The sequence below is a fragment of the Nicotiana tomentosiformis genome, chromosome 7, assembly GCF_000390325.3.
Source record: "Nicotiana tomentosiformis chromosome 7, ASM39032v3, whole genome shotgun sequence".
NCBI classification, from domain to species: domain Eukaryota; kingdom Viridiplantae; phylum Streptophyta; class Magnoliopsida; order Solanales; family Solanaceae; genus Nicotiana; species Nicotiana tomentosiformis.
The window spans coordinates 2,373,074-2,388,326 of NC_090818.1; the positions used below are offsets into that span (position 1 = coordinate 2,373,074).

General features: G+C 37.2%; 1 protein-coding gene and 2 pseudogenes across 1 annotated transcript in view; all 3 read left to right on the top strand.

Moving 5' to 3' along the window:
- LOC117272941 (F-box/kelch-repeat protein SKIP11-like) overlaps nt 1-15,253 on the top strand; it is an 18,777-nt gene continuing 3,524 nt past the window's right edge. Inside the window, exon 1 of the mRNA XM_070181230.1 lies at nt 1-4,108. The gene's annotated coding sequence lies outside the window, so the exon portion shown is untranslated. The remainder of the gene's footprint in view (nt 4,109-15,253) is intronic.
- On the top strand, nt 4,128-5,925 carry LOC138896403 (F-box/kelch-repeat protein SKIP11-like; annotated as a pseudogene).
- The window catches only part of LOC104092835 (F-box/kelch-repeat protein SKIP11-like), a 19,201-nt pseudogene continuing 18,348 nt past the window's right edge, over nt 14,401-15,253 (top strand).

A 15,253-nucleotide genomic window follows, 5' to 3' on the forward strand; every position in this document is an offset into this window, starting at 1 on the left:
AAATAGTCAGGTGTAGTCCTGAAAATTAAAAAAATGATTTTCCATAATTGAAAAAAAGCCAAACAGATTTCTTCTCAAAAAAAAAGCCAAACAGATTAATATGGAAGGAAAATAGAACTTCCCGAGTGGGAGGTACATTACAAGGAAGGGTCGAATTTTCTTATGTTGAAATACTTTTGTAGATATATACCATATGTCCGTAAATAATAGTATTTAATATGTGAACCAATTATTTTTTTCAATTTCAATTTCAAATACCTTTTTTCCCCAAAATTAAACCAAATATTTTAGCTTCTTTTATGAATACACTGGATTATAGATGTCCATCTAATACTCCTTGCGATCATAAGAAGCTTTATAAGCCGCAATATCCAAATGGTTCACAAGTCGTAATAGCTGAATGGATTAATAAGTTGCATGCCTTGAATGCGATATGTGAGTCGCAATTACAAATGCGAATTATAAGTTGAAATGTCGAAATGCGATTTATACATCGCTTTTACCGGATACGTTTTATAAGCGTGTTGTTTGTAACAAGGAGCAAGTAAAAGAAAAGTGGCGCTTTTTTCCACCGCTTTCTTGTGCTAATGCCCTTCCATTCCTCGTTTTCCTTATAAAAGATTGGGTGTCTTTCATTGAAAATCATATCATTTCGTAAGCTTTTTATACATTTTGGTATACCTCTTGTATACAGGCATTTTTTGCCCTTCTTTTAATGAAATTTTTTACTTTATCAAACAAATTTTTTTTTTTATAGGATGATTACAAAAGTGAATCTTTTGACGGGCTGTAAGAAGTAGTGATTCTTACTAATTTCAAAGATCATTATCTTAGTTGAAGAAAAAGTGTCATAGACTTGTTTTTAAGATCAACTATTGGATTATTTGTCTTTGTTTCTCCACCCAACAACAACAACATACCCAGTGTAATCCCACAAATGGGGTTTGGGGAGGGTAGTGTGTAAGCAGACCTTACGCTTACCTTGTGCATGTAGAGAGACCTCTCCACCCATTTAATCTAATAGCGACTCATCAAAAGCTTGTAATAACTAAAAGAGAAATGGAGCCAGTCCTTACTTGAGATGTTATTCAGGAAAAAAGCCCAACTCTTCTTTGCACTCAGGGCAGCACTTAGTTTCACCGGCTGCTTGATAGATGCATGAGTGCTTAGTTTCACTGGCCGTTTGATGGATGCACCTTTTGCAAACTGCATGAAAGAGGAAATTATCATAAACATGAGATTAAGATTGACAACCAATTAGCTAATGATCCATCTCAATAAACAAACTTCAAAAAAAGAAAGAAGGAACTTTAAGTTTGGCAATGTTGATGGTGATACTTCACAGTCAACATCGCTAGCTGAAGGTATACTTTTGTTGCATTTGTACTACTAGATATTTGCTCAACTACCATAAATGTTTATCCTTTTAGTCACACTTAAAGAGCTTTAAATCTTGGAAATCTATTATTCTGTCACTTCTTCAATTAGTGAAGATGCCGGAACTTTTAGTTTGCCAATGTGTAACAGTTCTTAGACTCTTGTCTAGCTTAAGTTGCTTTTCGCGAACTGATATATGATGCAAAACATGCTCGTATTTATGTGTATGATTGGTCAAAGTGCTTCTGTGGTAATTAAATGAACGAGATAGAGAGATTTTTGTACTCACCTTATTTCTATTTACCAATGCTACCTATTATGTTTATTGTATAAAGAGTGGATTGAGGAATATGTATATCTTGTGTACGCGTGCAAATGCAAAAATGGCTCAGGAAAACTCATGTAGACATGTCTGAAGGCAAAAGTTAATAGTGGTGGCTTTGTTGCAAGTTTACTACATAGAGTACGACGCAAACATTTATTAATTTCCTCTAGATTGCTATCCATTGAAAATTCTGTGTTGGCTGGTTTTCCAGAATCTTTTACTTCAGATCATTGGTCACTTTTTACTGAATCCACTGACAACGTTCTATCTCTTTATTTTGCCTGCACAATAAGAATTGTATCAAACTTCTGAATTGATCCAGAAAAGAGACCACAAATATATCTAATATCTAATCATACTGAACTCTTAAGCGCAAGAAATACAAATATCGTAATGTTTATCTGTTGAGAAAGATATTTACTTTCTATAGACTTCCAGATGCTGTAGCCTTTATCATCTAGCATTGATGCATTGACTGTATGGACTGATGCAGTAAAAAACTGAAAATTTAGAGTATCTGACTAACTAAGTCGAGGTAAAAAACATCAAGTCGATATAAAAGATATTATGTCTGGAGGTAGCGATGATTTGATAACCTAATACTGTACACTGTTTCAAAGTTGAAATTTATACATACGTTTTGCATTAAATACATTTAAGTCGCTGCTTAAAATGCCATGTAAGTTTTAGGTGAAAATCACTTAGATAGACTGTAATTTGCTGCAAAAGTTATATCATTAAACATTCTAGCATATTTCCCACAAACCATAATCTCATAATTGAAAGTAAACATTTCTTCAACAATGTAATTGGCTGCCATTGCAGATATTTGTTATTTAATAGTAAACATTTACTTTTGCCTGCTAGACTATTTTTCGTATTGTTAGTTTATAAGTGTGTCCAAGAACATAAGCAATTAAAAGAATGCTAATTTTTATAAGAATCTATAAGTTTATATTTCGATTTTTCCGTAAAGAAGCAAACATCATAATTATACATTTAGTGAAGATTTTCATGCACGCAAACATGACATTTTGAGCAAGTTCAGTAGTGCATGCTTCAGCTTTCAATTAAAAACCCCTCCGGATTGGTAGAATTCTAGGTATTTATGCACTTGTACTAATGGTCAAATTTTACTCCAAAAGCACAACCTTATCTTGCCTGCTTTATCTGGTCCCTTAGAACACTCAAAACTGCAATGGAAGCGACTGTATCATATGTCGCTTCCATGTTAGCTAAAGTTACTTTTATAGGCTATAATTGCCGCTAGTTGTCTTTGGTTTTGCTATTATGTAGTTAACCCTTAAATGGAAGGTTTGTGGGGGGTGGGGGTGGGGGTGGGGGGAGGTGTCCTGCAAGTCCTACAACGGTAGCTGTTTTCCCTTAAAAAGTATTTTTCATGAAAGCTTAAACCTAGAAATTACAGGCTCTACTTATCTAGAGAAAATGTTTAATATCAGTGCTATTTACTAAATCCTCTCATCATCTATGCTCTTATCAGTCGCATATCGGGTGGTCTCAAAATTTTGGTAGGCATCTTTGGAATTTACTCTTCCATCAATTACGGTTTGCTCTCATGCTTTATAATTCTACAAGTAGCATATAAGTAAATACTTAAACATAATTTACGAGAAAGGTGAATAAAAAATTCCCTCCCATATCATTGTTTTGTGAATTCAATTCCTAAAATGATAGAAAGAGAATGCATGTCAATCTATCCATGGGAACCAAAGAACTTTCGAATTCTAATCAACTAATTTTACTAGAAAAATATAAACAACACTGTTAGGAACGATGTAGAGGTGCTAACTAACGTCAAGCGTTTTGGAAGACGTTAGACCTTTGTGTTGACTGCCTAGTGGTGAAACAAATGTAAGCCTGCTTATTAGTGTAAAAATTTAACAGATTTTGATTCATGAAATGTAACTTGAGTGTCATGCACAATACCCCGCCACTCCACCCCTTAAGAAAACGATAGAGAAGTTCTTACCCAATTTAAGAAAAATTTTGTATAGGAAGAGCTTCTTCTTTCAAGAAAATATTGATAATCTTCCTTGTGGCACTTGAGAGAATAACGAGAGAAGAATTTGCTCCACCGAAAAAAAGAGAAAGAGAGAGTGCATAGTTTGAACCGAGACCGTCAGATTACCTAGATTACATTACTTACTCTTTTTGCACTTCCTCCTTAGGCATTTAATTAATTTTTCCTCCTTGTGAAGCCAAATCTTACTTTAATTTCAGAAGAGAGAATCCGAAGGCCCCGATTCTTCTTCTACCAAATAGTACAAAAATTGAATAACTACCCTTATATACTAATACATACCGAAAAACAAAAAGAAAAAAAAACTATATTAATAGGAAAATCAAGGAAAACAACAGAGGTAGAATTCACCAGATACAAAAAAGGTTGTCTTTTTCAGTTCATTGCAATCAACTTCCTTCACTTTATCAAATCCTTTTGGTTTTAGTCTGGACGATATGTTAGAAGATCAGTCTTGTTTGGTTTCAAAAGATCGTCAGAGAGAAAGTAACTGGGTGGCTTGCATGAATGGCAAAGAGCCATTGGTAAATTATCAGGAGTGTGAACTTGTGAAATGCAAGTTGCCAAATAAGTCTGATGCTTTCAACAGAGTGGAAGTCGCTCTATCTTTGGGCAACTCTTCAGCATCCCCGAACGAGCAAGCTGGCAATAAATGTCATGCTGGGGATAATTTTGATTCGAGCTCTCTTATTCATGCCATTGGCCGTGACAATTCCATCGGTTGTCTCATTCATTGCTCTCGGTCGGATTATGGCGCCATAGCATCTTTGAATCGTAGCTTTCGCTCATTGATTAGGAGCGGCGAACTTTACAAATTGCGGCGGGAAAATGGTGTGGTTGAGCATTGGGTTTATTTCTCCTGCCAACTGGTTGAATGGGAAGCTTTTGATCCTAGTCGCGGTCGTTGGATGCATCTGCCAGCTATGACTCCTGATGAGTGTTTCGTGTTGGCTGACAAGGAGTCGTTGGCAGTTGGCACAGAGCTGCTTGTGTTTGGAAAGGAGATCTTTTCGCTTGTCATTTATCGTTACAGTTTATTGACAAACACGTGGTCATCTGGGATGCGGATGAATGTACCGAGATGTTTGTTTGGTTCTGCCAGCATTGGGGAGATTGGCATTCTAGCTGGTGGCTGTGACTCACGAGGCAATATTCTTAGCTCAGCTGAACTTTACAATTCGGAGTCAGGAACGTGGAAGACTTTACCAAGCATGAACAAGCCAAGTAAGATGTGTTCAGGGGTATTCATGGATGGAAAATTTTATGTGATAGGAGGAATTGGAGGAGCCGAATCGAAGCGGTTGACTTGTGGGGAGGAGTATGATCTGGAAAAAGGAACGTGGCGTGAAATCCCAAACATGTCTCCGGTGCAAGCTAACGCTGCTAGGAATGATATGCCTGCTACATCTGATGCACCTCCTTTGGTGGCAGTTGTACACAATGAGCTGTACGCGGCTGATTATGCTGACATGGAGGTGAGGAAGTATGACAAGCAAAATAAAGCGTGGGTTACCATAGGACGGCTGCCCGAAAGAGCAGCTTCCATGTATGGTTGGGGTTTGGCTTTTCGAGCATGTGGTAACAGGCTAATTGTAATTGGTGGACCCAAGGGAGGTGCAGAATATATCGAAGTGAATTCATGGGTTCCAAGTGAAGGGCCGATACAATGGGACTTGCTTGGCTGAAAGCGATCTGGTAGCTTTGTGTATAACTGTGCTGTCATGGGGTGCTGATCATATAATCCCGGTCTTTTGTCCTTGATGATGTTACCTTGATCCATCTTTCTTTCTGTTTTAAATTCATGTTTGTTCTTTGCTAGCAATCTCTATCGCTGTACTGCAATATGCAATTAAGGGGAAACATAGGACGATGAAATTCAATAATTGGACGCTGACAGACAAGTGAACTCCTATCTCATGTCATCTTTTTTTTTTCCCCTCCCTTATATGATTGGATATGTTTGAAAAATACCTGCATCTTCATGAAGTTGCCACCATAATGAGATATGACATATGCATGTGTTTTTTGTGATTTTGTCATTCATTTCCTCTGAAGTTTCCACCAAGAGTGTAGTTAATTCACTAATAACTCGTTGCATTTGTTAATTTCTCTCTACATCTTAGTCTCAGAGCATCTAGTGCTGGATCAAGGGGAGGACAGATGCACCGCCATTTGCTGCAAAGAGGAGAAGAGGAAAAGAAGGTGAAGTACGTTATACGTCACAACTCTTTGAGGTTTGATTCCTGCGCTTGGTAAAATGATAATCAAAGAACCTGAACTCATTTTCTAGTCGGCTTATAGAGATTATTCCACATGCAACATCTCTTTTTGCTGTTTCACAATCATAAAACGCGATTATCACTTCAATAGATTTTTATGTTCCGTTTTGAAAGTTATTTTCCAGCTGGATTCTCTTCATAAGCAAATCCATTTGATCTCTGTTGATTACTGTGACTAAATCAAATCTCCAAATATTAAATGAGTGGTAATTACTTTTCTAGAATAGCAACTGAACTTACTCTTGTATTATACACGCTGCAGTAACTTTATAATGGTCAATAAGAAGGTTTCACTTCTAAATGCAAAGAGGATCTTAGATTTTATTCCATTCATTCTCTGTCCTGGTTAATGGTAGCCCGTGTGGTTTCTTTGGCAGCTCCAGGGGTCTCAGGCAAGGTGACCCCCTATCCCTCATGTTATTCATTCTAGTGATGGATGCTCTGAGCAAAATGATGGATCGTGCGGCGGGCGGAGGTTTCTTGAGAGGATTCTCAGCTTCGATTGGGGTGCTCAGTGCCCGAAGAGTCTCACATTTGCTTTTTGAGGATGACACACTGGTTTTCTGTGATGCCGACATGAATCAGTTGACCTACCTGCAGCAGGTCCTGCAGTGGTTTCGGTTAGTATCAGGACTCAAAATCAACATCGGCAAGTGTGAGATTTTCCCGGTAGGTGAGGTTACTAATATTGATGCCTTATCTGGTGTTCTCAAATGCAAGGTGGGCTCCCTTCCCACTACTTACCTGGGCCTCCCTTTGGGCGCTTCATATAAGGATACTACGGTTTGGAATCCAATGATCGAACGGGTTGAAAAAAGATTAGCAGGGTGGCAGAAACGGTATTTGTCAAAAGGAGGTAAGGAAGTGCTTATCAAAAGCACTTTATCGAGTATGCCCACCTATTACTTATCACTGTTGCAAGCACCGGTGAGCATCACAGAAAAACTGGAGCGACTTCAAAGGAACTTTCTGTGGGATGCGGCGGATGGAACTAGAAAGTTTCATCTAGTGAATTGGCAGACAGTCACTTCCCCAAAGAAGTGGGGTGGACTTGGAGTGAAAGATCTTAGGGTATTTAACAGAGCTTTAATAGGAAAGTGGTTGTGGAAATTCGGGGTAGAAGAGCATGCTCTATGGAGGGAGGTCATAGTAGAAAAGTACGACTCAACGGGAGGGGGTTGGAGGACCAAGGCGATCACAACACCTTTCGGGTGTGGCATGTGGAGGAGTATCATGAAGAATTGGGAAGCATTCAGCGGCAACATCACTTACAGGGTGGGAGATGGAAGGAGAATCAGCTTTTGGAATCATAGGTGGTGTGGAGAGGATTCTTTGAGGGTCTCCTTCCCCCACGTCTTCAGAGTTTCAAACCAGAAGGAACTGATGGTCCAACAGATTCGCAAGGAGCATGAAGGGAGGGTAGTATGGGACCTCTCATTCAGGAGGAACATGCAAGATTGGGAGATTGCGGAGCTCCAAGTTTTGTTGGCGCTGCTATACGGGCAAGACAGGCTTCAGCCATCCTGTGACTCTTGGAGATGGGGCTTGCGTGGCGATGGTTTGTTCGCCGTAAAGTCCTTTTACCAGAGTATGTTGGTGAGAGAGGAGACCACTTTTCCATACTCCTCGATCTGGATTCCTAGGGCGCCCACGAAGGTGTGCTTTTTTGCATGGCTAGCGGCAAGGGGAGTGATCTTGACTGTTGAAAATCTCCGAAAGAGGGGAATTACACTTGTTAGTTGGTGCTACATGTGCAAAAGCTCAGGGGAGGAAGTTGATCACCTTATGTTGCATTGCCCTGTGTCCTCTGCTTTGTGGAGGGAAATCCTGAATCTTTTTGGTGTTCAATGGGTGATGCCAAGCACTGTAAAGGAAATGTTACATAGCTGGGGCGGTTTTCGTAGAAGAAGAAAGCAGAAGGCGTGGAAGTTCGCCCCGTTAGCTCTCATGTGGCTAGTATGGGGGGAGAGAAATAGGAGAGCTTTTGAGGAGATTGAGTCTCCTTTTTCACATCTTACGAATAGTCTTTTATCTTTGATCGCTTTTTGGTGCACTCATTTAGCCCCTACTTGTATAGAAGATTGGGCGTTTTTTTGTAGAGAATCATGTTCTGATGTAAATTCTCTACGTCTTTGGTATACTTCGTGTATATGGGAGTTCTCTCCCTTTTGATTAATACAATTTACCTTATCAAAAAAAAAAAAAATTATTCCATTTATTACTTACCCTTTTGGCGCTTTTCGCTGATGAATTTAATTCTTTTTCTTTCTTTGGAGGTTCACTTGGTCATATCTGAGTAATTAAATCATAATAGAGTGCACTATCTTTTTAAAATTTGAAGCAAAATTTTAGTTGCATCTATAAAACTCGCTATCATAGTCCATATGTATTAACTGTGCTGAGTGTGCACCCTGTTGTAATTTGTAATAGTTGAATGTATTCATTAGTGAAGCCAAAAATGTAAATAATGATACAGCTAAGTACTATCTGGATTTAATTTACTTGAATAGCCTTCTTTTGGTATTTTCCTCCCCTTCATAAGGTTCTTATTGTTATTTGGGAATATAATGCCAGGTGTTATTATGGTAAATATTTAGCCGCATCCAGCTAAAACAAATCAACTTTACTAGTATTGCTATGGCTAAATACTTTGTAGTAAATATTTAGTCGCACTTGGTTAATATACCAAATCAAACAATTTAACCTTAATAGCATTGCATTTCCCTATTTATTAGTTTTACGTACTCAATGTACATAGTGAGATCCCTAATCCTTGTTGATGTCCATATATAGTATGGTTTTCTCCAAATACAGGAAGTGGCAAAACTTTTGGATGCATGGATTGACATACATTTTCTTGTATCCCTTTTGGAAAAGAAATATTTAGCTATTTTCCCTTTGATGGTTGCTTCTAAATTCTGATGGGAAGATAAAATTGAAAATGGGAACATCTTTTATAAGCCTTTAACAAACAATTAATCAGTTAATCTAAAGCACAAGTGAATTTTGGCTTCTTTCTGAAATCAAACAGGCGTTTTACCCTTGTAAATAGGTAGTATTTTAGATGGAAAGCGTAAAAAGATTTCATAGCCATTGCAAGCAGGATATGAAATTTTTTACTGTGTTCCTTTCTTAATTATCTGGCTCCAAAAATGGGTCTAGCCGGGGCATTTTATTAGGAAACAAAAGCTGAAAGCTAACAATTTGTTTTGCCTTTAGTTGCTTTCTAGTTCCAATGATGGGTGCAGTGGCCAAAATCTGGTTGGGACAAGCTCATCAACAATATTGCAACCTCTGTTTTAAAAGGCGTTTCTGGGGCGAGCCTCGAGGCGAGGCGTACCAAAAACGTCCCGGGGCGATGGTGTGGGGCGAAACCCGGGCGTTCGGGGCGCGTTTTTTTAGTAAGGAGTAAGCCCAAGAAGCTTTTTCAAATTAAAACAAAATTTGTTGAATTAATCATTCATATAATACCCAAATTCTCAAAAGTCAGTTTGGTAATTACTCAAAAGGTTTAAAAAGGAATTCAAAAGTATTAAATTTAAAAGTAAAGACCTTTTTTTATTGATTTAAGCCCTAATTCATGGTTTTCCCAATTTTTTTTCTTGTCCGCTAGTCTGCTAATATCTCCCAAAAGCAACAAATATTTAATTTTTTTTTACAAATACAAAGAGAACTACATTCTTCTTCATAGCAGCAAATTCAAAGTTCAAATTGCAGGTTAATCATCCTTTTTGTTCCTCCATATAGAAAACTTTATTCTTTGACTCAAATTACTTGTGCTTGTAAGTAACGTATAATAGATTGTTTTGATTAGTTTTTTGTAGGGATGGAGCACACATATATATAGTTTTCTTCAATATTTATGTAATTTTATCTGTTTATAAATATTTACCGTCATTATATTATTTTATAAAATATTAAAAACTAAATACCTATGGGGCTTACGCCCCACGCCTCGGGGCTTACGCCCCGCTGAGGCATATGTAAAACGCCTCGCCTTACGCCCACGCCTTTTAAAACACTGATTGCAACACAAATCACAACCAAATGAATTCAACAAGTAGGCATGGCACAATGCTCTATCATTGTGCACGACACACCATCTAATTTAGCTGATCGTGTCGTAGATCAAGTAAACCTCGATGGTTATGACGCGCGCTAGCCTCCAACATTGCATGACACACCTTTTGCGTTAGCTGATCATATCGTAGATCAAGTCAAACCTTAGTGTCTATGACGTGCTATGAGGGAAACAAACTTCTAGGATCTTGGGATGAGGTTTTGCCCATTTCTAAGATCTTGGCGTGTCCAACAACAATAGAAATTGTTATCACGGCCTAGTAGTTATGAATTATGATCTTTAGGAATGTGATTGAATTGGAGCATCAAATCAAATGTTACATAGCGATATCATTTTAATTGTGAAATTACAATCTACCAAAACTAATCCAATTGGGATGGCAAAAGTAACTTCGACAAATTAGGTCAAGAGGACAAGACAAGAACAGAATATTATGTTATTAACAAGTGAACTACTCCTTCACCAGAATTAGAATTTTGGCAGTACCTCTGGTGTTTGTCAATGATGCACTATGGGCAGATATCCTAGGAACTACTTTCAACATGTAAAACTTTGGCCTGTAATATTACTAATGCAAACAATGTTGGCCACTTGGACAGCCACTCTAACTTGCTACCCTTGTAATTATTTGATAAGACTAAAAGGAGATATGAACCAATTATTTTTTTTTCAATTTCAATTTCAAATACCTTTTTTCCCCAAAATTAAACCAAATATTTTAGCTTTTGTTATGAATACACTGGATTATAGATGTATCTAAAATAGTGCTATTTGTGTATCATGCCCTTTTACAATTTTGAATATAAGAAAATGACCTTTTTAGATCTTTTATGTGTAAAAGACAAATCTCTTACGTGTAAAAATAAATCTCCCATGTGTAAAATAAGAGGTAGGGTCATAAAACTAAAAACAAGTTTGTAAAGAGCCAAAAAACCAATTGACCCAATACTCCTTGCGATCATAAGAAGCTTTATAAGCCGCAATATCCAACGGTTCAATAGCAGAACGGAAGTCGCAATTACAATATGCGAATTATAAGTTGAAATGTGGAAATGCGATTTATACATTGCTATAAGCGCAATGTTTATAACAAGGACCAGCAGTGGCACTTTTTTTCACCGCTTTCTTGCGCTAATGCCCTTCCATTCTTCGCTTTCCTTATATTCGGCGTTCTCAGAAGACAAATTAAAACCAATAAAGAGCTAAAAGTAGAAAAAGAAATTTAAAGCAAACTGGAAGGAAGGCAAACAGTTGCAGAAGTTGAGTTTAGTGTCATAAAATAGGGTGCGTCAAACAAGGAGACCTCTGTTTTGCTTATCTATTGCAGGTATTAATTTCCTTATTTTGTATCACTATGGTATTTTCTTCGTGTGTGTGTTTTTTGTGTTTATTGTGCTTCAGAAGAAGGATTATTTGACTTTAGTGTACTGAGTTAATGTTGTGTTGTTGATGAGAAAGTTTGGAACTTTTTGGTCATATTGTATTGAAGATAGAATAAAATTTAGAATCTTCGTTTTGCAATGTATAACGTGATCCACAGCACGTTTTGGTGTTTCTTTTTGTTCTATCAAGAATGCTGCTATGTGCTCAAAGTGTACCCTGTACTTGCTATAATTAGGCCGAACCGTAGTCTTTAGGGAATTCAGCTACTATTGCTACAACCTAGTTTATATCTTGGAAATTGTAGTGATGATTTTGGTATTAGGAATTTGTAGGCTGCAGTCTATTGGAAACAACCTTTCTACCTCTACAAGGTAGGGCTAAGTTCTGTGCACACACTATTCTCCCCAGACCGCAGTATGCGAAGGGGTAGAGGTTATTTCATTGTATGGATTCACTTCCACGCTTTACTCTCCTGTTTTAGGGATTATATGCTTTTTAAGCAGTTAGTTTTATGCCAAACACTATCTGTATAATGATTTTCCCCGTAGGAAGGATCTATTGGACACAATGGTCGAATTCAACAGGGTGAAGGTGAACTGACACATTGTCAGATCACCTAGATTACTTGATTATTAGTTACATTACTTACTCTCTTGGAGCTTTCCCCTGATGCATCTAATTCTTTTTTCCTCGTGAGATGCTTCGCTTGGTCATATATAAGATCTAGACACCAAGTCTTTGCCATATCGATGCATATAATTTGCACATAAGAGGTGATCCTAATGTTTTGGTGGCATCTATTGGCATTTACTCTTCCATCAATTAGGGTTTATGTTCTCATGGTTTATAATTCGTCAAGTATCATCAAGTATTTATTTAATTTTAACCACTAAAAATTTTGAAAATTTACAATCTTATATCATGGATATGTGAATTTAATTTCCTTCAATGATAGAAACATGATGTCATCACAATCGACCTATGGGAACCAAACAAATTTTTAACTCTAGTCAGCATATTTCACTAGTAAAAGGATAAAGGATGCTGGTAACGAGGTTGGAGAAGTGTTAATTAATGTTGGACATATGAGAGCACCTTTGACATTTGTGTTGAATGTCGTTGGAGCGATAGAGGCAACACCAGTTGGTTGTATAAAAGTTTAAAAGAATATATAACATGAGTATCATGCATAATCCTCCAACATTCCACCCCTTAGAGCAGTAAAGGCAAGATCACTTGGCAGTATAAAAATCTAACAGATCTAGATTGATAATATATAACTTAAGTTTCTTTCACGATCCTCCACCACTCCACCCCTTAAAAAAAAGAAAAACCTAAAGAATATTTTTTTATATGAAGAGTTCTTTCTCAAAAAAATGATTGATAATCTTTTTTGTAGCATTTTGAGCGAATAATGAGAGAAGAAATTGCTCTAAGAAACAAAAGAGAAAGAGAGCACAGAGTGTGAACTGATAATGTCACATCACCTAGATTACTTGGATTTTCAATTGCTTTATTTACCCTTTTGACATTTTCCCCTGATGCATTTAATTGTTTTTTTCTCCTCAGATGCTTCACTTGCTCATATGTTAGTTCTAGACAACAAGTCTTCTCCACATTTATGCACATAATTTGCAGATAAGGGGTGCTTCTTCCTTTAAGACATGATTGATAATATGAAGAGCTTCTTCCTTTAAGAAATGATTGATAATATCCTTGTAGCACTTGAGAGAATGAGAAAAAATTCTTTAGGAGAAAGAAAAGAAAGAGAGTACATAGCTTGGTCTTTTGGAACTTCCTTGGTGCATTTAATCCTTTTTTTCCTCCTGATCAGTTTTAGACACCAACCTTAACATTGATGCACATAATTTTGTTGAGTGCCATTGGAGTAATAGAGGTAGGAATAATGAAAGAAGAAACTGCTCTAGGAAAAAGAAGAGAGAGAGTACATAGTGTCAACTGACACAGAGTCAGATGAGCTAGATTACTTGGCCCTAGATTACATTACTTACTCTTTTGGCACTTTCTCCGTAGGCATTTAATTATTTTTTCCTCCTTGGATGTTTCACTTGGTTATATGTCAGTTCTAGACTCAAGCTTTCTCTGCCTGTATGCACATAATTTGCACATAATTAGCACATAAGTGGTGATCCTAAACTTTTGGTAGGAATCCCTGGTATTTACTCTTCCATCAATTAGGATGTGCATTTTTCACTTGGCCCAAACATGTAGAAATACTTTTGTTAATGGGCGGCGGTTAAACTCAAACTTGAGTCCTCTGCCTAAGTTGGTGCCATCCGAAAAGATAGAACATGTTGAATTGTGTGAACTACCTTATCTGAAAGCTCAAGTTATTAGAGATAGAACATTGTTATTTATTTATGTCTGCAACCTGATCCATAGGATATGGAGTCTACAAGGGGAGAAGCACATTGGGATTTGAAGTTTTGAAACAACTGGCGCAAGACTGGAAGGTCGAAGCACATTATAGTCAAGATGTATGGAGATGGGGCCGGGGAAAACGGTGCCTTTTATGTAAGTCCTATTATGAGAAGTTTATTACTATGAAGGAGTCGAGAAATGTGTATGTTTTCACTTGGCTAGCTGTGTGTGGGGTAATCTTGACGGTGGAGAACTTAGGGAAGAAGAAGTTTATTTGTTCGTTGGCGCTTCATGTGTAAAGACTCAGGGAAAGATGTGAATCACCTCCATTTACATTGTCGAATAGCGTCTTAGTTGTGGTGGGAAATCCTGTGATGGTCTGGACCAGAGTGAGTAATGCCAAGCACAGAGTGAGTAATGCTAAGCACTGTGAAAGAAACAATGTTTAGTTGGACCTTTAGAAGACGGAGGAGACACAGGGACCCTAATCCTTCACAATCAACATTGCTAGCTGAAGGTATAATTTTGTTGCATTTGTACTACTATAAATGTTTATCCTTTTAGTCACACTTAAAGAGCTTTAAATCTTGGAAATCTATTATTCTGTCACTTCTTCAATTAGTGAAGATGCCGGAACTTTTAGTTGGCCAATGTGTAACAATTCTTTGACTCTTGTCTAGCTTAAGTTTGTTTTTGCGAATTGATATATGATGCAAAACATGCCTGTATTTATGTGTATGATTGGTCAAAGTGCTTCTGTGGTAATTAAATTAACGAGATAGAGAGCTTTTTGTACTGACCTTATTTCTATTTACCAATGCTACCTATTATGCTTATTGTATAAAGAGTGAGGATTGAGGAATTTGTATATCTTGTGTACGCATGCAAATGCAAAAATGGCTCACGAAAACTCATGTAGACATGTCTGAAGGCAAAAGTTAATAATGGTGGCTTTGTTACAAGTTTACTACATAGAGTACAACGCAAACATTTATTAATTTCGTCTAGGTTGCTATCCATTGAAAATTCTATGTGGGCTGGTTTTCCAGAATCTTTTACTTCAGATCATTGGTCACTTTTTACTGAATCCACTGACAACGTTCTATCTCTTTGTTTTGCCTGCACAATAAGAATTGTATCAAACTTCTGAATTGATCCAGAAAAGAGACCACAAATATATCTAATATCTAATCATACTGAACTTTTAAGCGCAAGAAATACAAATATCGTAATGTTTATCTGTTGAGAAAGATATTTACTTTCTATAGACTTCCAGATGCTGTAGCCTTTATCATCTAGCATTGATGCATTGACTGTATGGACTGATGCAGTAAAAAGCTGAAAATTTAGAGTATCTGACTAACTACGTTGAGGTAGAAAACATC